Raw genomic sequence first — 21,422 nt, 5'->3', positions numbered from 1 at the left:
TTGTAGAAGGCAGGTGGTCTAATGTTTTATGTGGAAGGAGATTGCAGGCTAAGGGCTCCATTCAGGATCAGAATTCAGGACAGGTGTCGGTGAGAAATCGGTACGAGTCACTGGAGGTAGAACAACCGAGGGAAGATGAGGAACAGGGAACTGTTGCCAAGAAGTGTGGAAGTAAGAGAAAGGGAAGAGGTAGAAAAGAGAAAAGTCGAGTAGTGGATAGGAAAAAAACAGTTGGAACAGGACCATGGGATGGAGAAAAGGGAGGAGGAAGTAGCTTCTGCAGCTATCAGGAAAGATAGGACTGACCAGGAGGGAGGGGATCAAATGAGGTGGGTGGGGTTGAGGCTCTGGTCATGGGGATTCCATCGTTAGACATGTCGGGAAAGTGTGCGGAGGAAAGGGCACCAGGGTAGAGTGTCATCCAGGAATTAGGTTAAGGCAGATGTTGAGGAAAGTTGAAGAGAAGGAGGAGGGAAAGGAGAAGGTGGTAGTGTTTCACATAGGTACTAACAATGTAAGACAAGCAGGTATAAGTACCAACATAATGGAGATGTGTGGGATCTGGTAAATGCAGCACGGATGAAGTTTAAGGAAGCGGAGATTGTTATCAGTGGAATACTGTGTAAGAGGGATACTGACTGGAAGGTGATTGGGGATTTAAATCAGATTATGGAGTAGGTATGTGGGAAACTAGGAGTGAAATTTCTAGAACCTAATGGGTGGGTAGGAGATACGGATCTGTGCTCAGATGGCCATTACATAAACCGCAGTGGTACATATAACTTAGGAATTTGTTTAGAAGGGTTATAGGGAGGTACATTCAGGGAAATGGGGTGGCCTAGGGAGCGGTGTTAAGGGAACAGGGAACTGGAAATCAAGTAGGGGTGACATAAAAATGTTAGTGCTCAACTATACAAGCATTGTAAGAAAGGAACTGAATTAAGTAATTTAATAAATATATACTTACCAGATATTGTAATAGGCATAGAATCATGGCTGAGAAATGATATAATGAATGCAGAAATGTTCTCATGGAAATGGAGGGTGAATTGTAGAGATAGCATAGGAATGGTAGGAGGGGGAGTATTCATTCTGGTGAAAGAAGAATTTGTAAGCTACAAAAAAGTTAAAGATAACAAACATGAAATTCTGGGGGTAAGGCTCATCTCTAAGGATAATAGGCAACTTGATATCTTTGGAGAGTACAGACCAGGAAAGGGTAGCGCAGATGCTGATTCAGAATTCTTTGATATGATAAGCAGCTATGTGGGAAATGATAAGGAAAGGAATGTGATTGTAGTGGGTGATCTTAATTTATCAAATGTCAATTGGGAAGGTAATGCAAACAAAAGGAAGCAGGACCAACAAATGGCCAATAAGTTAATGTAGGAAGGGAAGCTGATTCGGAAAGTGATGGAACAAACTAGAGGGAAGAATATTCTGGATGTGGTGCTGGTAAAACCAGATGAGCTCTATAGAGAAACCGAAGTAATAGATGGTATTAATGATCACGAAGCTGTTTTTGTGGTGATTAAAAATAAATCTGAAAGAAAGGAAGATTTTAAAATTAGGACTGTTAGCAGTACCATATGGGTGATAAAAGAGGCATGAGGGAGTTTTTAATAAGTAACTATGATTGGTGGAAAATGGTAAATAAAAATGTAAACAGTCTATGGGGTGGGTTTAAAGAAATTGTTGAGGAATGTGAAAATAGGTTTATATGATTAAAGGTGCTAAGGGATGGTAAAGATCCACTATATTAAAACAGAGAAGTAAAGACACTAAGAAGGAGGTGCAGGTTGGAACGAATTGAGTTAGAAATGGCTGTGGAACGAAGGAGAAATTGAAGGAACTTACTAGGAAATTGAATCTAGCAAAGAAGTCAGCAAGCATAATTGGCAGTCATAAAAATTTTAGTGAAAAATGGAAGGGTATGTATAGGTACTTCAAGGCAGAAACAGGTTCCAAGAAGGACATTCCAGGAAATATTAATGAACAAGGGGAGTGTGTATGCGAGGATCTTCTAAAGGCAGAAGTATTCAGTCAGCAGTATGTAAAGATTGTTGGTTATAAGGATAATGTCCAGATAGAGGAGGTTACTAATACTAAAGAAGTATTAAAATTTACCTATGACAGCAATAACATTTGCCGTAAGATACAAATGTTGAAACCTAGAAAAGCAGCTGGAATTGATACGATTTCTGGGGATATACTAAAGGCAATGTAATGGGATATAGTACCATATTTGAAATACTTATTTGATTATTGTTTGGTTGAAGGAGCTATACCAAATGAATGGAGAGTTGCTATAGTAGCCCCCATGTATAAAGGAAAGGGTGATAGATATAAAGCTGAAAATTACAGGCCAGTCAGTTTGACATGCTTTGCATGTAACCTTTGGAAGGCATTATTTCTGATTATATAAGACATGTTTGCAAAATTAATAACTGGTTTGATAGAAAGCAGTTTGGGTTTAGGAAAGGTTGTTCCACTGAAGCTCTACTTGTAGGATTCCAACAAGATATAACAGTTATCCGGGATTCAGGAGGTCAATTAGACTGTATCGCGATTGACCTGTCTAAGGCATTTGATAGGGTAGATCATGGGAGACTACTGGCTTAAATGAGTGCAATTAGACTAGACAAATGAGTAACTGAATGGGTGGCTCTGTTTCTAGAATATAGAACTCAGAGAGATTAGGTGAAGCTTTATCTGCCCCTGTAATAATTAAGAGGAGAATTTCTCAAGGCAGTATTATTGGACCTTTAAGTTTTATTATATATATCAATGATATGTGGTGTAAAGAAGTGGTATCGGAGATAAGGCTTTTTGCAGATGATGTTATTCTGTACAGAGCAATAAATAAGTTACAAGATTGTGAGCAACTGCAAAATGACCTCGATAATGTTGTGAGATGGACAGCAGGCAATGGTATGATGATAAACGGGGATAAAAGTCAGGTTGTGAGTTTTACAAATAGGAAAAGTCCTCTCAGTTTTAATTACTGCGTTGAGGGGGTGAAAGTTCCCTTTGGGGATCATTGGAAATACCTAGGTATTAATATAAGGAAAGATCTTCATTAGGGTAATCACATAAATATGATTGTAAATAGAGGGTACAGATCTCTGAACATGGTTATGAGGGTATTTATGGTTGTAGTAAGGATGTAAAGGAGAGAGCATATTTGTCTCTGGTGAGACCCCAACTAGAGTATGGTTCCAGTGTATGGGACCCTCACCTGGATTACTTGATTCAGGAACTGGAAAAAATTCAAAGATAAGCAGCTCGATTTGTTCTGGGTGATTTCCGACAAAAAGGTAGCGTTACAAAAATGTTGCAAAGTTTGGGCTGGAAAGACTTAGGAAAAAAGAGATGAGCTGCTCGACTAAGTGGTATGTTTCAAGCTGTCAGTGGAGAGATGGCGTGGGAGGACATCAGTAGACGAATAAGTTTGAGTGGTGTCTTTAAAAGTGGGAAAGATCACAATATGAAGGTAAAGTTGGAATTAAAGAGAATGAATTGGGGCAAATATTCGTTTATAGGAAGGAGAGTTAGGGACTGGAATAACTTACCAAGAGTGATGTTCAATAAATTTCCAATTTCTTTGCAATCATTTAAGAAAAGGCTAGGAAAACAACAGATAGGGAATCTGCCACCTGGGCGACTGCCCTAAATGCAGATCCGTAGAGATTGATTGAAAATCCCGAGGATTAAAATGTTTGGCAGAATTAAATGCCACGGGAATATAAGAATAGAAAGACATGCTTGAAAGTTGTAGGTATTCCTATTAGGAGTAATGAGCCTTATTTGCCACTCCCATATTCTCAAACAACAGTGAGGCAGGTCCAAGTAGTAGAATGCCAAGTTCATGTTGTAGAATGCTGGCCCCTTCCGAATGTGTATATAAAGAATATGACTCAGGTAGTGCATTTACTGGTGTTAATATTCAGAACACTTCAGTTGGATGCCATGTTATAGATATTCAGCTCCTGTGTGCTGCTGTAAACTCTTTTGTGCAGTGTAAATATTGTAAAAATGTTGAGTCATTGTGTAAGTGCCTAGCTTGCCCCATGGTTATTTCGTGTGGAAGTTGTGAAGGAGAAACTGAGTTTTCCACCTCAAAATATATGAATGGTGCACATGAGGTGAACCTTCGATTTGTATATGGCCTCAGATCAATTGGTAAGTTTAAAGCAGGGGGTGATATGCAGTGTGCTGTTATGAATTTGCCTGGTCCTCCCACTAGATTCAATAGGTTCACGAATATTGTTAGTAAGGCAGTAGAGGAAGTCAGTGGACACAGCATGAAGGAAGCCACTCAGGAGGCAGTAATAGAGAATGAGAGTGTTAGTGACCAAGCTGTTGCTCTTGATGGTAACTGGGAAATACGCGGCCACATCAGACAGAATGGTGTGGTTACTGTTACTAGTAATACCAATATAAATGGTCCTTTATGGACATTATAAATTTTCCAGCAAATTCATTCCTGGTTTCCAGTGTTTTGCCTCCATGTGCTAGGCTGGGCTCATCAGTTGTTACCTAGCACACCCACCAAGACGCATGGCTAGTGTATACCGTGGAGGCTACTGCGTAAGCTAATTGTAGCTCAGCCTAGCACACAGGGGCGAAATGCTGGCAACCAGAAATGAGTTGGCTGGAAAATTTATAATGTCCAATAACGGACCATTTATATTGGTATTATAAATTTACTCATTTGGAACAAACATTTCAGATTCCCTGTGGGAATCAATATCTGTATCATCTGATGGCCAAGCAGGCATCAATTTTTGGTAATGAGACAAAGTCTTATAGTGCATTGGCACTGCTGGTGGCTACAATTAGCCTACGCATTGACCTCCATTGTATGCACTAGCCATGAGTCTTGGTAGGTGTGCTAGGTACCAACTGATGAGCCCAGCCTAGCATACGGGGCGAAACGCTGGCAACCAGGAATGAGTTAGCTGGAAAATTTATAATGTCCTATAACGGACCATTTATATTGGTATTATAAATTTACTCATTCGGAACAAACATTTCAGATTCCCTATGGGAATCAACATCTGTATCATCTGATGGCCAAGCAGGCATCAATTTTTGGTAATGAGACAAAGTCTCATAGTGCATTGGCACTGCTACAATTAGCCTATGCAGTGGCCTCCACGGTATGTACTAGCCATGCGTCTTGGTAGGTGTGCTAGGTACCAACTGATGAACCCAGCCTAGCACACGGGGATGAAACGCTGGCAACCAGGAATGAGTTGGCTGGAAAATTTATAATGTCCAATAATGGACCATACATATTGGTATTATAAATTTACTCATTCGGAACAAACATTTCAGATTCCCTATGGGAATCAACATCTGTTTCATCTGATGGCCAAGCAGGCATCAATTTTTGGTAATGAGACAAAGTCTCATAGTGCATTGGCACTGCCGGTGGCTACAATTAGCCTAAGCAGTGGTCTCCATGATATGCACTAGCCATGCGTTTTGGTAGGTGTGCTAGGTACCAACTGATGAGCCCAGCATAGCACACGGGGGTGAAACACTGGCAACCAGGAATGAGTTGGCTGGAAAATTTATAATGTCCAATAATGGACCATTTATATTGGTATTATACATTTACTCATTTGGAACAAACATTTTAGATTCTCTATGGGAATCAACATCTGTATCATCAGATGGCCAAGCAGGCATCAATTTTTGGTAATGAGACAAAGTCTCATAGTGCATTGGCACTGCTGGTGGCTACAATTAGCCTAAGCAGTGGTCTCCATGGTATGCACTAGCCATGCGTTTTGGTAGGTGTGCTAGGTACCAACTGATGAGCCCAGCCTAGCACATGGGGGCAAAATTCTGGCAACCAGGAATGAGTTGGCTGGAAAATTTATAATGTCCAATAACAGACCATTTATATTGGTATTATAAATTTACTCATTCGGAACAAACATATCAGATTCCCTATGGGATTCAACATCTGTATCATACTGTTACTAGTGTCAATACTGGTAAAGTAATTGATGTGGAGTGCCTCAGTAAATACTGCCATGCATGCAAATTGCAAACTGAGCATGTATGTATAAAAAATTATGTTTGGTTCAGTGGGGGCATGGGAGCTAAGGGTGCAGCAAGGATTTTTTTAGAGGAGAGTTGCTACAAGGGGTGTGAGGTATGTGCAGTTTTTGGGTGATGAAGACACTAAAGCCTTCAACAGAGTACTGTCTGAAAAACCATATGGTAAAAGTATGGCAATTACCAAATTGGAAAATGTAGGTCATGTATACAAGAGGATGGGTTCAAAAATGCAGAAGTTGGTCCATGATATGAAAGGGAGGAAACTACAGGATGGTGGAGCATATCGGGATAGAAACAGACTCACTTCTTCTGAAATAGACAGGCAACAAAATTACTACAGCAAAGCTATAAGAGAGAATGTTGCTGACTTGAAGAAAATGAGGGAGGCTGTGTGGGCAACTTTTCTTCATAAGATTTCTACTGATGAGAATTCCCAACATAGTCTATGCAGTTCTTGGCGCAAGAAAACCATTGACTTCCTGAAGAAGTGATGCTTATGATTAAGCCCATTTATAAGGATCTTTCCCATCCCAATTTATTGAAGAAATGTTTGCATGGGAAAACCCAAAATGTAAACAAGTCTTTTAACAGCATTATTTCTAGCTATGTACCTAAAAATATTTTTTTGGATATAAAACCTTAAAATTAATAGTACATGATACTGTTTTATCATTTAATATGGGAAATGCAGGCAGAAGTAAGATATTAGAACAGATGGGGATCCAACCAGGGTGAAATTTGCTCAGTGTGTTTTAAGCATTAGATGTTCATCGGATCAAAATGGAGGATAAAAAGCTGTTTATAGTGGAAGCCAATATAAGGAAGTCAAGGAGAGCAATGAAAAGGAGTCTGGAGGACAAGGAGGGCAAGGAATATGCAGTTAAACTTTAAGGTTAATTTTCTCTGTTTTTGTATTTTTTATATAGGTACACTGAGTTGAAAAAATATAAATGGTAGAAATCTGAAATAATTATCAGTGATATTTTCATACATTATCTCTGTAAATCTGCCACTTTATTTTAGATATGTTAATATATGATCCCAGAAAAAATTATTATTCCTCAAATTTTTGAAGTGTGGAAAATAATTCTCAAGAAATAACTATGCATCTAATCCTTAACATTAATACAGCAATATAAAGGACAAAGTTCGTACAATAACACTAAAAAGTTTCAAATCTGTGAAACAATGCTGACAAGATGATGAAACTATTGTTTTGCATATGCCACAAACCTTGCTTTTTATTAACAGCACCCCATGTCTTGAAGTACTACAGATCATTTAAAACTGATAACTATGGAAATGTCTGAAGGGAACCAACAAATCACATTTCAGTAGGAGAGAAAGAAACAAGCTAGCCTATATGCTCAATTGAGTGACAGAGTATGGATATGATACATTGTTAATGTAAAACATACTTACTTTGAAAATAATTTAATTAAAAATGACTCCGTCACTCCATTAGGAACGTTGCCAACCCAGAGAGACATACTGTGATAGGGGTTCTTTGGGCTGAAAGAAAAATGAGTATGTGGATTAGTAAAACATAAATCAAACTGAGAGTAAGCAACAGGGATGCAAATAGGATCATTGCCAAAATAAGATGTTCTTCATGTCTATTTTTCCTTTCTTAACAAGTCTGTATTGTTGTACTCAGTGTTCGTTCAACTTCCTCTTTTTCTCCTACTTATGCTCCTTATCTACCTTAACCCACTCTCTTCTGCTGCGAAAGTCAGCTCTGCACCATATGCAGAGATATATCGAATAAGCTCAACAGTGGTTCAAGGATTGATGCAATAGTAATAGATTTTGCTGAGGCATTTGATCTTGTGCCACATGACATCCTCCTTAACAAGTTAGTGTGTACGGGCATTGACATCAGAGTTGCGAAATGGATACGAGAACTCCTCAATGGAAGAACTCAGAGGGAGAAACTCTATCTTCTCCAAGAAGCGTTACATCTGATGTGGCTCAGGGTATCATTATTGAGCCAATTCTTTTCATACTTTTCATGAATGATATGCTTGAATCGATAAAATCAGAAGTGTGCCCCCTTGTCGATGATTAGGTCATATATCAGGAGATAAAGGCAGAGGAGGATGAACTAATGCTTCTACAGGATTTAGATATGATTGAGAAATGGACGCGTGAAAATTGAATGAAAATCCACAGTGGAAAAAGCAAGAAATTGTGTTTCAGTAAAAAAAGAAAATGACAGGAAAGAGGGATTACCAAATTGGAGGGGAAAGTGTTGTTGAAATTCATAGTTGTAAGTACTTAGGTGTTAGTATTAGAAAATACTTAAACTGGTCAGAGAAAGTGGAAAATGTATTCAGGAAAGATTTCCATGATTTTATTATGTGGAATCCCAAGTAAGTTAATTCTGGTGACAAAAGTAAAGCTTATAAATGCTTGGTAAGACCAATTCTCAAATATGGATCTGCACACTGGAATCTGCACAGGGTGGGTTTAGTAAATTCCCTAGAGAAAGTTCAAAGAAGAGCCATGCGCTTCGTAACCAGGAATAGGAGGAATACCAAAGTCTTGAATCTAGAAGAACTAGAACTCGCCTGTGTGGTCTTTATAATAGTTATATGGGAAGGGCTGGCTTGAGTAGTATTAGGAATAGGTTGGAACATCCCTCATACTTATCGAGAAATGATCATAAGCATAATATTAGGGCCAGAAACCAGCATATGGACAGGGGCAAGTTTTCCTTCGTAAACAGGATCATAAGTGATTGGAATAAATTACCTGCAGCAGTCTTTGGGAGATTCCCTTCTGGTATCAAGTCATTTAAGAAGACCGTTAGTGCTAGTGTAAGGTGAAAAGTTAAAATTGTAAATTACAGACACTGAATTTGTGATTTTCTGCTTGGTTTACATTGTGAAATAGTAGTTTTTCTTGTGGTATTCCCTTTCCAGGGATTTTCTTGTTGTGCTCATGTTGTTGTAATTATTGTTGTTGGGTAATTACCTATGTTTTAAACTCTACTTTCTTATCAGTTGTGTTGTTCAGCTAGTAGTAAGCTCAACCTGCAGTACTGTAAGCACCAAGCAAGTGGCCATGCGGTTAGGGTTGCACAGCTGTGAGCTTGCATTCAGGAGATAGTGGGTTCGAACCACACTGTCGGCAGCCCTGAAGATGGTTTTCCGTGGTTTCCCATTTTCACACCAGGCAAATGCTGGAGCTGTACCTTAATGTAGGCCACGGCTGCTACCTTCCCAATCTCCCACCCTTCCATCGCCGAAAACCTTTGATGTGTTAGTGCGACGTTAAACAAATAGATAAAAACACTGTAAGCTGTAGTATCAAACACTGGGAAACACTTAAGTTGTGTGTGAATTTGTATATAATGACGCTGGATTTATAAAGTTAAACTAGTAGTATTTCCTGTAATAATTTTTCCCCATGGAATTGCTTTTTGTACTCTTGTTGTTGTAGTTGTTGTTGTTGTTGGGTAATTATGTTTTAACCTTACTTTATTATAACTTGTAATGTTAAGCTAGTAGTAAGCTCAACCTATAGCATTGTAAGCCATAGTGTTAAGTACTGGAAATAATTAAGTTGTATATGAAATTGTATATGATGATGTTGGATTTAGAATGTTAAACTAGTAGTATTCCCTATCATAAATTTTTTCCCCATGGAATTGCTTTTTGTACCCATGTTGTTGTAGTTCTTGGGTAGTTATATTTTAACTTTACTTTATTATCACCTGTAGTGTTAATCTACAAGTAAGTTCAACCTATAGTATTGTAAGCCATAGTGCCTGCTACCTTCCCAATCTCCCACCCTTCCATCGCCAAAATCCTTTGATGTGTTAGTGCGACGTTAAACAAATAGAAAAAAACACTGTAAGCTGTAGTATCAAACACTGGGAAACACTTAAGTTGTGTGTGAATTTGTATATAATAACGCTGGATTTATAAAGTTAAACTAGTAGTATTTCTTGTAATATTTCCTCTCTATAGAATCGCTTGTTTTACTCCTGTTGTTGTTTTAGTTGCAGGGTAATTACGGTTTAACTTCATTTTATTATTGCTTGTAATGTTAAGCTAGTTGCAAGCTAAACCTATAGTATTGTAAGCTGTAGTGTTAAGCACTGGAAATAGCTAAGTGTTGTTACAAGGAATTACAATCATTTTGTAATGACAGTTTTCACTTTACAAAGAAATTTAATATGTCCTCCCATTCAGTACATACACGTCTCCATCATTAGATGGAGTAATAATAGTCAAACATGTTTCAACTCTTTTGAGCCATCTTCAGTAAAAAAAAAAGTTAAAGTTATTTACACAATCAATCAATCAATCAATCAATCAATCAATCAATCAATCAATCAATCAATCAATCAATCAATCAATCAATCAATCAATCAATCAATCAATCAATCAATCAATCAATCAATCAATCAATCAATCAATCAATCAATCAATCAATCAATCAATCAATCAATCAATATTGATCTGCATTTAGGGCAGTTGCCCAGGTGGCAGATTCCCTATCTGTTGCTTTCTGGAGTACTGCAGGTAGCCTTACTCGGGAATTTGCCACAGCCACTGGAACACTTGTCTCCAGACACACAGTCTACAGACGACTGGACAAATATGGTTTATTCACCCGGGGGCCTGCAAGGTGCATTCCACTGACCCCTGTTCACAGGAGAGCCCATAAAGCCTGGTGTCAAGAACACAGTACATGGTCATTGGAACAGTGGTACCAGGTTATGTTCACGGACGAGTCCAGGTATAGTCTGAACAGTGATTCTCGCCGGTTTCTCATCTGGCGTGAACCAGGAACCAGATACCAAACCTGTAATGTCCTTGAAAGGGACCTGTATGGAGGTAGTGGTTTGATGGTGTGGGGTGGGATTGTGATTGGTGCACGTACACCCCTGCATGTTTTTGACAGAGGAACTGTAACAGGTCAGGTGTATCGGGACGTCATTTTGCACCAGTATGTCCGCCTCTTCAGGGGTGCAGTGGGTCCCACCTTCCTCCTGATGGATGATATTGCACGGCCCCACCGAGCTGCCATCGTGGAGGAGTACCGTGAAACAGAAGATATCCGGCGAATGGAGTGACCTGCCTGTTCTCCAGACCTAAACCCCTATCGAGCACGTCTGGAATGCTCTCGGTCAACGTATCGCTGCACGTCTTCAAACCCCTGGGACACTTCAGGAGCTCTGACAGGCACTGGTGCAAGAATGGTAAGCTATACCCCAGCAGCTGCTCGACCATCTGATCCAGAGTATGCCAACCCGTTGTGCGGCCTGTGTACGTGTGCATGGTGATCATATCCCATATTGATGTCGGGGTACATGGGCGGGAAACAGCGGCGTTTTGTAACACATGTGTTTTGGGACGGTTTTCTCAACTTATCACCAATATCGTGGACTTACAGATATGTTTCGTTTGTGTTCACTATGTGACTGGTATTTGCGCCAGTTTTGTGTAGTGGCACGTTGTGTGGCACCATAATATGCAATTATCCTTAATTTATGAGCATGAGTGTATACGCAGATGAGACCACTATGGGATGGTGTAATGTTGTGCAGTACGACGCAATAGTGCGCGTTTTTGAGAGCATCATAGCTTCAGTTGGGGTGCGGTTCTCTGTGCAACAAGGAGGGAGATAAACCAAGCCAACCACTTCACTTCGGGGATTTTTTGATGCCAAGATGTGAGCGAGAAAAGGTGGGAGAATCCAGGCTTGACGGAAATAAAACTTGAGAAGTATATCCGTCCACAGATGGAATCTAGAAGATGTAAAACTATAGGAATGTTGATAGTAATTTTCTGAGTGATTTGATATGCCTCATTAAACTAATTATCATCTCCTCGAATTAATTGATCTTTATCTCGAACACCGTGGGAATCAAGCCAGCTCCAAACAAGGAACTCAAGAAGCCCAAGCTGGGAAAGACGTAGCGTGGCTTGGGATAGTCACTCAAGTAAATACTGAGCTGAGAGGACGCAGAGATCATTCTCTACACTCAACTCTGACCGTGAGGTACGTGTCGCGTGTCGATCGCGTTAAGATAGAACAAAGCATTTTATACTTGTGATTCGAAGGTGGATAACTTTTCTTTTGTCTGTAAATTTTAACTAACAGCAAATTCAGTAAATGTGTATCATAAATTGAGCGGAAAGCCGATTAAGATGATACGAGTTAGAAGCAAATGTTATTTGGTAAATTTACTCTTCGAATAAGTTGAAATCCAGTGTAGTCTGAACGCTAATATGTTCTTAAGTCGGTGTGGGCTCGAAGTGGACTGTATAGTCCAGCAGTCTTATATTGGACAATTTCTAATTGGACAGAATTTAATCTGCCGAAATATTAGGCGATAAACTAGAAGAAACGCCATAAATTGTAAATACTGTAATTAGCATAGCTTAGCTGGAAGAATGAAGTAGCACAGAACTTTATTGTACGTGGTATTAGGAGAGAAGTGCGCGTGTGGTCTCTCACAATTGTCAGTTTCAACTTTATGCAAATAAGCGTCAGGAGTGCACGGATATGCGAAAGAAGGAAATATGCATTCTAACCAGATACAAAGGTTAATACTGCATTTCCTTCCAGTTGCATTAGATCGCACAAACGCTCGCTCGTAAGTGCTAATATCTCACTTCGCGTGCCCAGCTGTACGAGAAGGCGACGAGAGACGTCAGTAGCTGCAGCGAGAAGAAGATCTATTATTGTGCGGCGTTGGGTCATCACGTTCCGATCGAGACATCAGTAGCTGCAGGGAGAAGAAGATCAATTATTGTGCGGCGTTGGGTCATCACGGTCCGTACGAGACATCAGTTCCAGGTGGTTCAGTAGAAGGCAGAAGACCATGGTGATGTTGTTTTAGTCGAATCTGGGAGTGCTATCCTATGTCAACGTGCTAAAAGCTGGAGTCCGCCATGGAGGACCGCTAAGATGAGCAAATACTAAGGTCAGGCAGATTCTAATATTTAAGCAAGAGACAGAGTTAGGGTAGCTTCAAAAAATGTGGTAAAATAGATTCTTTGCCCTTCAGGCGATTACGTAAATTAAGTTTTGCACTCAGGACAAGCATGTACAGACAGTTAGTTTCTATATTTTTGTGTTATTATACATTGGTCGTGATTATGGGTTGTTTCCTTGTTTGTGTATAGAAATTGTCATTATATGTAGTAGGGATTATTCTATAAGATCAATAGAGTGACCTGCACGGTCTAGAGAATTTGACAGGCAGACTTTGTGTCTTAGGTGAGCTAGCTAGTTAACTGCATGAGCAGGCCTAGTTGGTTGCCAACGTTGTAAACTTTAAGATCATCATAAACTCTCCTTCAAACCCAGTTTCAGACAATGAGCGGGAGTTGAACGGCAGAATATTCAAGTCAGAGAAATAAGGCCCAGGCGAGAAACATGAGTTTAATTAGACCTCAGATGCTGAGATAGAGAGAGCCCTAATTTGTGTAAATACGCAAGAATAAGCGTACTATATTAGATGTTAAATGACCTGTATTGAGCTTTGTAAATGAGCAATATTGCGTGCAGATATACGCACAGAAATGGGATTAAGAGTTAAGAATTAGCAATTGATAAGTGTTATGAAAGGGCCAGGTAATTCAGTTTGTTAGTGTGGCCATGTAATAAGTGAAAGAATTCTCGCAATAAGCCGAACTGCCAGCCCATCAGCTGTGTGGGCCCATAAATCAAGTGCCTCTTGTGTAGGAATTCATGATGGCCGTGGTCGCTCTCTGCCAGTGTCTGGAGTTGTGTCGTGGAGGTGAGTTGGCTGACATCATTTGTTTAGGTTTGCTGTCGCCTCGCCAGAGTGAAGAAGGTCAACGCCACGGCCGACACATATTTAACAAGGCCGTCTGCATCTTGAAGGGTGTAAAGGAAGACACAGTACTTTATGTAATCTCATTAACAGGAATTTGGCGAGACCTGGAATACGCCGTGCATTGTCATTGTATTGTAATTGCATTTGTGTTTGTTTTGAGGTATTGCATGGATCCAAAATGGGTCGTAGGTTCCTATCCCAGTTAGTAAGCGGTGAGATTGCGTGTGTTGTTTTATGTACTTGTCTCATAGGTTAAGGTGTTCTGTAGTGTAATGTATCTCCCGATCAAGGGAAGTTATTAGGTTAAATCAAGTGAAGTTATTCGTCTCTAACTCTAAATGTTTATTTTTAAGCAAACAACGTTATGCGTAGTGTCTGTCTGCACCGTGAAATAGCAGGACAAGGGATTGCTCAGCAAACCACGACAATGAAGAATAAATAGGACTTCCTTTGGTGGAAATCTGACGATATATGAAGATGCCACTTCTTGGCAGTATAATTTGTAAAATTCATGTAAATGTATTGAATTCAGTGACCATTCAAGATATTATTTGCACTTCACGTGTCTCTTTTTGTTAAATAAAATTTGTTATTTGATTCTGATATTCTGGTTGGCAACTCACATCACGAAAGTCATTTTAACATAGTATAACCCCAAATTACCCTGCTCATCTGCAATTTAATTTGTTGACGCCCTTATTTAACCCACTGTACTCGCCGGCTGAGTAGCCCGGGGCTGTAGAAGAGGAAATCAAGAATTAAGGTAAGCTATGTGCCAAGGTTTATGAACCGGATAGGTGAGTATTTACGAACTATAGCACTTCCGGTCTGTTCTCAGCATTTGCTTGAAAGGGACTGGTATCTATAGGGCACAATATACTGTCGTCCATTGGCAGTTAACCAGGCCAGGGAAGTATAGGTGATAACTAGGCAAATAAAGGATTTATGAACAGTAAGGACATGGTGGGATTTGAGACCCCATGTATTTCCGGAGAGCGGGACTCGGAAGCGTTGAAGAGTTTATTTATATTTGTTTGTAAGGTGATGGTTCCATTGGAGGTCATTTTGAAATGTTATTCCCAGATAAGTTAGTGTGTTATTTTCCGTAAGGAGGGTATTATGGATGGTTAGTGGGACTCCCCTTGCGAATTATGTGAGCTTTCCGTGGTGGGGAGGCTTGCGTGTCCCAATGAAGCAGATAGGCGAACCGCAGGTGCAACTATATCGGATGGGTATCTGTTGAGAGACCAAACTAACGAAAGGTTCACCGAAAGGGGGGTTGCAGCCTTTCGGAAGATGCAAGGGCGGCAGTCTAGATGATTGACTGATATGGCCTCGTAATGATACTCAACATGGCTTAGCTGTGTTGATATTGCTACGCGGTTCAAAGCAACGGGAAACTACAGCAGTAACTAACTTCTGAGGACATGCAGTTCTCTCTGTATGAATGATGTGCTGATGATGGCTTTCTCCCGGGTAAAATATTCCGGATATAAACTAGTCCCCCATTCGGATCCCCGCGTGGGGACTACACGAGAGGGGGCGATTATCAGGAAGATGGATACTGACATTCTGCGAGTCGGAGCGTGGAATGTTAGAAGTTTGAATCGTTGTGGTCGGTTAGGGAATCTGAAAATAGAGATGGATAGACTAACGTTAGATGTAGATTCGTGGAAGTGAAGTACGTTGGCAGCAAGAACAGGATTTTTGTTCAGTCGACTACCGAATTATCAACAAAAAATCAAACAAGGGTAATGCAGGAGTTGGTTTAATAATGATTAAGAAAATAGGGCAGCGGGTAAGCTACTACGACCAGAATAGTGAAAGAATGACTGTCGTCAAGATAGACACCAAACTAATGCCCACCACAACAGTGCAGATCTATATGCCAATTAGTTCAGCGGATGATGAGGAAATCGAAAGAATATATGAAGAGATAGAAGATTCAATACAATATGCAAAAGGTGACGAGAACCTAATTGTGATGGGAGACTGGAATGCAGTGGTAGGCCAAGGAAGAGAAGATAATACAGAAGGAGAATTCGGATTGGGACAAAGGAACGAAAGTGGAAGTCGCCTGGTTGAATTCTGCACTGATCATAATTTAGTCCTTGCCAATATTTGGTTCAAATACTACAAACGACGGCTGTATACGTGGACGAGCCCTGGAGACACGGGAAGGTATCAAATAGACTTCATTATGATTAGGCAGAGATTCAGAAACCAGGTGTTGGATTGCAAAACTTTCCCAGGAGCAGACGTGGACTCTGACCACAACTTGTTGGTCGTGAAATGCCATCTGAAGTTGAAGAAATTGAAGAAAGGAAAGAATGCAAAAAGATGGGATCTAGACAAGTTGAAAGAAAAGAGTGTGAGGGATTGTTTCAAGGAACATGTTGCACAAGGACTAAATGAAAAGGCTGAAGGAAACACTATAGAGGAAAAGTGGTTAGTCATGAAAAAAGAAGTCAATAGGGCTGCTGAAGAAATGTTAGGAAGGAAGAAAAGATTAACTTAGAATCAGTGGATAACTCAGGAGATGCCAGACCTGACTGATGAACGACGAAAATACAAGAAGGCTGGAAATGAAGACGGCAGAAAAAAATACAGGCAATTAAAGAATGAAGTGGATAGAAAGTGCAAGGTAGCTAAGGAAGAATGGGTAAAGGAGAAGTGCAAAGATTTCGAAGGTTGTATGGTCCGGGGAAAGGTAGATGCTGCCTACAGGGAAATCAAGGAAACCTTTGGAGAAAGGAAATCTAGGTGTATGAATATTAAGAGCAAAGATGGAAAGCCACTTCTAGGGAAAGAAGACAAAGCAGAAAGATGGTAGGAGCATATCCAACAGTTGTATCAAGGTAAAGATGTAGATAATTATGTTCTGGAACATGAAGAGGCTGTTGATGCTAATGAAATGGGAGACCAAATTTTCAGTTCAGAGTTTGACAGAGCTGTGAGTCACCTAAATAGGAACAAGGCACCTAGAATTGATGACATTCCCTCTGAATTACGGACTGCCTTAGGGGAAACCAACATGACAAGGCTATTCCTTTTAGTGTGTAGATATACGAGACAGGAGAAGTCCCATCCGATTTCGGCAGAATGATTTTATACCTATTCCCAAGAAAGCCGGTGCTGACATGTGTGAAAACTACCGCACCATTAGTTAAGTATCTCATGCCTGCAAAATTTTAACACGTATTATTTACAGAAGAATGGAGAAACAAGTTGAAGCTGAGTTGGGAGAAGATCAATTTGGCTTCAGAAGAAATGTAGGAACACGTGAAGCAATCCTGACTTTACGGCTGATCTTAGAGGATTGAATCAAGAAGGACAAGCCCACGTACATGGCATTCGTAGATCTAGAAAAAGCATTCGATAATGTTGATTGGACCTAGCTATTTAAGATTCTGAAGGTGATTAGGATCAGATACCGAGAACGAAGCATTATCTACAATCTGTATAAAAATCAGTCTGCAGTGATAAGAATCGAGGGCTTTGAAAAAGAACCAGCAATCCAGAAAGGAGTGAGGCAAGGCTGCAGTTTGTCCCCTCTCCTTTTAAATGTTTACATAGAACAGGCAGGAAAGGAAATAAAAGAGAAATTTGGAAAGGGGATCACAGTCCAAGGAGAGGAAATCAAAACCTTGAGATTTGCCGATGATATTGTTATTTTATCTGAGACTGCAGAAGATCTCAAGAAGCTGCTGAATGGTACGGATGAAGTCTTGGGTAAGGAGTACAAGATAAAAATAAGTACGTTCTAAACAAAGTAATGGAGTGCAGTCGAACGAGGGCAGGTGATGCAGGAAATATTAGATTGGGAAATGACGTCTTATAGGAAGTAGATGAATATTGTTACTTGAGTAGTAAAATAACTAACGATGGCAGAAGTAAAGAGGACATAAGATGCAGACTAGCACAAGCAAGGAAGAGCTTTCTTAAGAAAAGAAATTTGCTCACTTCAAACATTGATATAGGAATTAGAAAGATGCTTTTGAAGACCTTCGTGTGGAGCGTGGCATTGTATGGATGTGAAACATGGACGATAACTAGCTCAGAAAGAACGAGAATAGAAGCTTTTGATATGCGGTGTTACAGAAGAATGCTTAAGGTGAGATGGATAGATCGAATCACGAATGAAGGTATACTGAATCGAATTGGTGAGAGGAGGTCGATTTGGCTAAATTTGACGAGAAGAGGAGATAGAATGATAGGGCACATCTTATGATACCCAGGACTTGTTCAGTTGGTTTTTTGAAGGAAGTGTAGGTGGTAAGAACGGTAGGGGTAGACCAAGGTATGAATATGACAAGCAGATTAGAGCAGATGTAGGATGCAATAGTTACATAGAAATGAAAAGGTTAGCACAGAATAGGGTGGCATGGACGGCTGCATCAAACCAGTCTATGGACTGATGACTCAAACAACAACAATAGTGCGACTCAGTGTCTGGGATGTGTGATTTGGGATTTTTATGGAAAACTATAAATTGTGTTTTTGAAGGATGGAAAGGGAATCACAATCCAAGGAGAGGAAATCAAAACCTTGAGATAATTCAATGATATTGTTATTTTATCTGAGCTTGCAGAAGATCTCAAGAAGATGCCAGGAATTTAGGATTGATTCACGGTTCGTCAGATATTCTTGTAGGTGTTTTGTTAGGGAAGTGACTGTTAGGGGTAGGGCTAGGATTGCAAGGGGGTTTGCATGGGGGATGTCATAAATAAAAAGGATATATAGTGAAATTGGGGAACCCTGTGGAAATCCGGAGTTCATTTGGAAGGTATAGGAGGGTGTGTCATGAATAAAATTAATTGTGCAGTTCAGTTTTGGAGGAAATTACTGACTAGCCGGATGATAGTGATGAGTAGGGAGAGGTGACGTAACTTAAATACGAAGTACGTCCAGAAAGTAAGTTCCGTTTGGTAATAAAACTAAATTGTGCACAAATGCAGAAAAATTATTTATTGCACAAAATTCTACAACTCTTAAACTACTTTTCCACATAACTGCCGTAATTTTGCAGGCATTTGTCATAGCGGGGCACACGTTTTTGTATACCTTCTTCATAGAAGTTTGCCGCCTGTGTCTTCAACCAGTTGGAAACATTTTCTTTCAGCTCTTCGTCACTGTTGAAGTGTTGACCGCCAAGGAAAGACATGATATGTAAGAACAGATGAAAGTCGCTAGGAGCGAGGTCAGGGCTGTACGGAGGATGGTCAAACACGTCCCAGTCAAATCCCTGTAGGAGGTTTTTCGTCACATTTGCAGTGTGTGGTCGTGCGTTGTCGTGAAGGAAAACAACACCTTTTGACAGCAATCCTCGGCGCTTATTCTGTATTGCGCGGCCCAATTTCCTAAGTGTCTCGCAATAAACATCTGCTTTCATTGTTTGACCACGCGGTAAGAAATCAATGAGTAAGATGCCTTTGCAGTCCCAGAAAACTGTGTACATCATTTTTCGAAGTGTCAAGATTTTTTCGGCTTAACCGTTGCTGGGGATGAAGTGTGCTTCCATTCCATTGATTGCCGCTTACTTTCAGGGGTGTCGTAAGAAACCCAAGTTTCATCTCCTGTGACTATCTGTGTCAGAAATTCTTCGCCGCCTTCATTATAACCGGTCAAAAACTGAAGTGCACTACCCATCCGTTTTGTTTTGTGTTGCTCAGTAAGAATCTTTGGTACCCAACGTGAGCAAAGTTTACGAAATTTCAGTTTCTCGGTAACAATTTCATGAATTAGTGATCGTGAGATTTGGGGAAATTCCATAGCGAGAGCACTAATTGTAAACTTGCGGTTTTCCCGGATCTTGTCATCAATCGCGTGAACCAGTTCTTATGTAACCAAAGATGGACGCCCACTTCGTTCTTCATCGTGCACGTCACTACGTCATTCATTGAACTGTCGAGCCCACCTTCTCACCATTGAACCACTCATCGCATTTTGTCCGTAAACGTCGCAAATTTGCCGATAAATTCAATTGGTTTCACTTTCCTAGCATTCAGAAAACGAATCACAGATCTGATTTCACAAGCGGCGGGATTTTCAATCAACGCCGACATTGTAAACAAGCACAACAAAGCGTACGTGGCTGACAGCGATCTCAAAATGGCACACGCTTCTTCTCCTTGATACAGAGCGTCTACCGTGCATGTGCGGAACTGCGATCGCAGCGCTGCAGCGGAGATAAATTGAAACGGAACTTACTTTCTGGACGTGCCTCGTAAAATGCCGGAATGCCAGACAGAATGAAATGCTCTGTCGACATCCAAGCACATTAGGGTGGTGGTTCACCTAGAACAGAGATAAGAGGAAAGGGAAGCTAAGATGTAGAAGAGGCAGTCTTGGGTGGCATGATGGTGAGGGAACCCAATCTGAGAGGGAGGTAGGATTCCTAGGGAACTGAGGTAGAATTACAGTCTCTTAGGTACTGAAAAATTCTTTCTATGATTTTGGAAAAGACACATATTAGGCTGATTAGCCCATAGGATCACACGCGTGAGGGTATTTTGTTAGATTCTCGGAATAATAGGATATTGGCCTTGCTCCAATGTTTAGGGTAGGCGCCAGCGTACAGGATGGTAGTGTATATTGTGCTGAGGAGTTCTATAAGGACTGGGGAAGCTTCCTGGATATGTTTATATGTGATGGAATCAGAGCCTGGACAAGTATTTTTTCTATGTTTCAGGAATTAATGGATTTCCTGGGGTGTGAAGTGAGAATAAACAGGATGGGAGTAGTCCACTTCAGGAAAATCAATCAATCAATCAATCAATCAATCAATCAATCAATCAATCAATCAATCAATCAATCAATCAATCAATCAATCAATCAATCAATCAATCAATCAATCAATCAATCAATACTGATCTGCATTTAGGGCAGTTGCCCAGGTGGCAGATTCCCTATCTGTTGTACTTGTAGCCTTTTCTTAAATGATTTCAATGACATTGGAAATTTATTGAACATCTCTCTTGGTAAGTTATTCCAATCCCTAACTCCTCTTCCTATAAATGAATATTTGCCACAATTTGTCCTCTTGTATTCCAAATTTATCTTCATATTGTGATCTTTCCTACTTTTAAAGACACCACTCAAATTTATTTGTCTACTAATGCCATTCCACGCCATTTCTCCACTGACAGCTCAGAACATACCACTCAGTCAAGCATTTCTTCCCAGCCCAAACTTTGCAACATTTTTGTAATGCTACTCTTTTGTAGGAAATCACCCAGAACAAATTGAGCTGCTTTTCTTTGGATTTTTCCCAGTTCTTTAATCAAGTAATCCTGGTGAGGGTCCCATACACTGGAATCATACTCTAGTTGGGGTCTTACCAGAGATTTATAAGTCCTCTCCTTTACATCCTTGGTACAACTCCTAAATACCCTCATAACCATGTGCAGAAATCTGTATCCTTTATTTACAATTACCCCAATGAATATCTTTCCTTATATTAACACCCTGATATTTACAATGATCCTCAAAAGGAAATATCACCCCATCAACGAAGTAATTAAAA

The sequence above is a fragment of the Anabrus simplex genome, chromosome 2 (assembly GCF_040414725.1).
Source record: "Anabrus simplex isolate iqAnaSimp1 chromosome 2, ASM4041472v1, whole genome shotgun sequence".
Taxonomy (NCBI): Eukaryota; Metazoa; Arthropoda; class Insecta; order Orthoptera; family Tettigoniidae; genus Anabrus; species Anabrus simplex.
The sequence above is the reverse complement of the archived record's forward strand: the minus strand, read 5'-3'. Positions refer to the sequence as shown.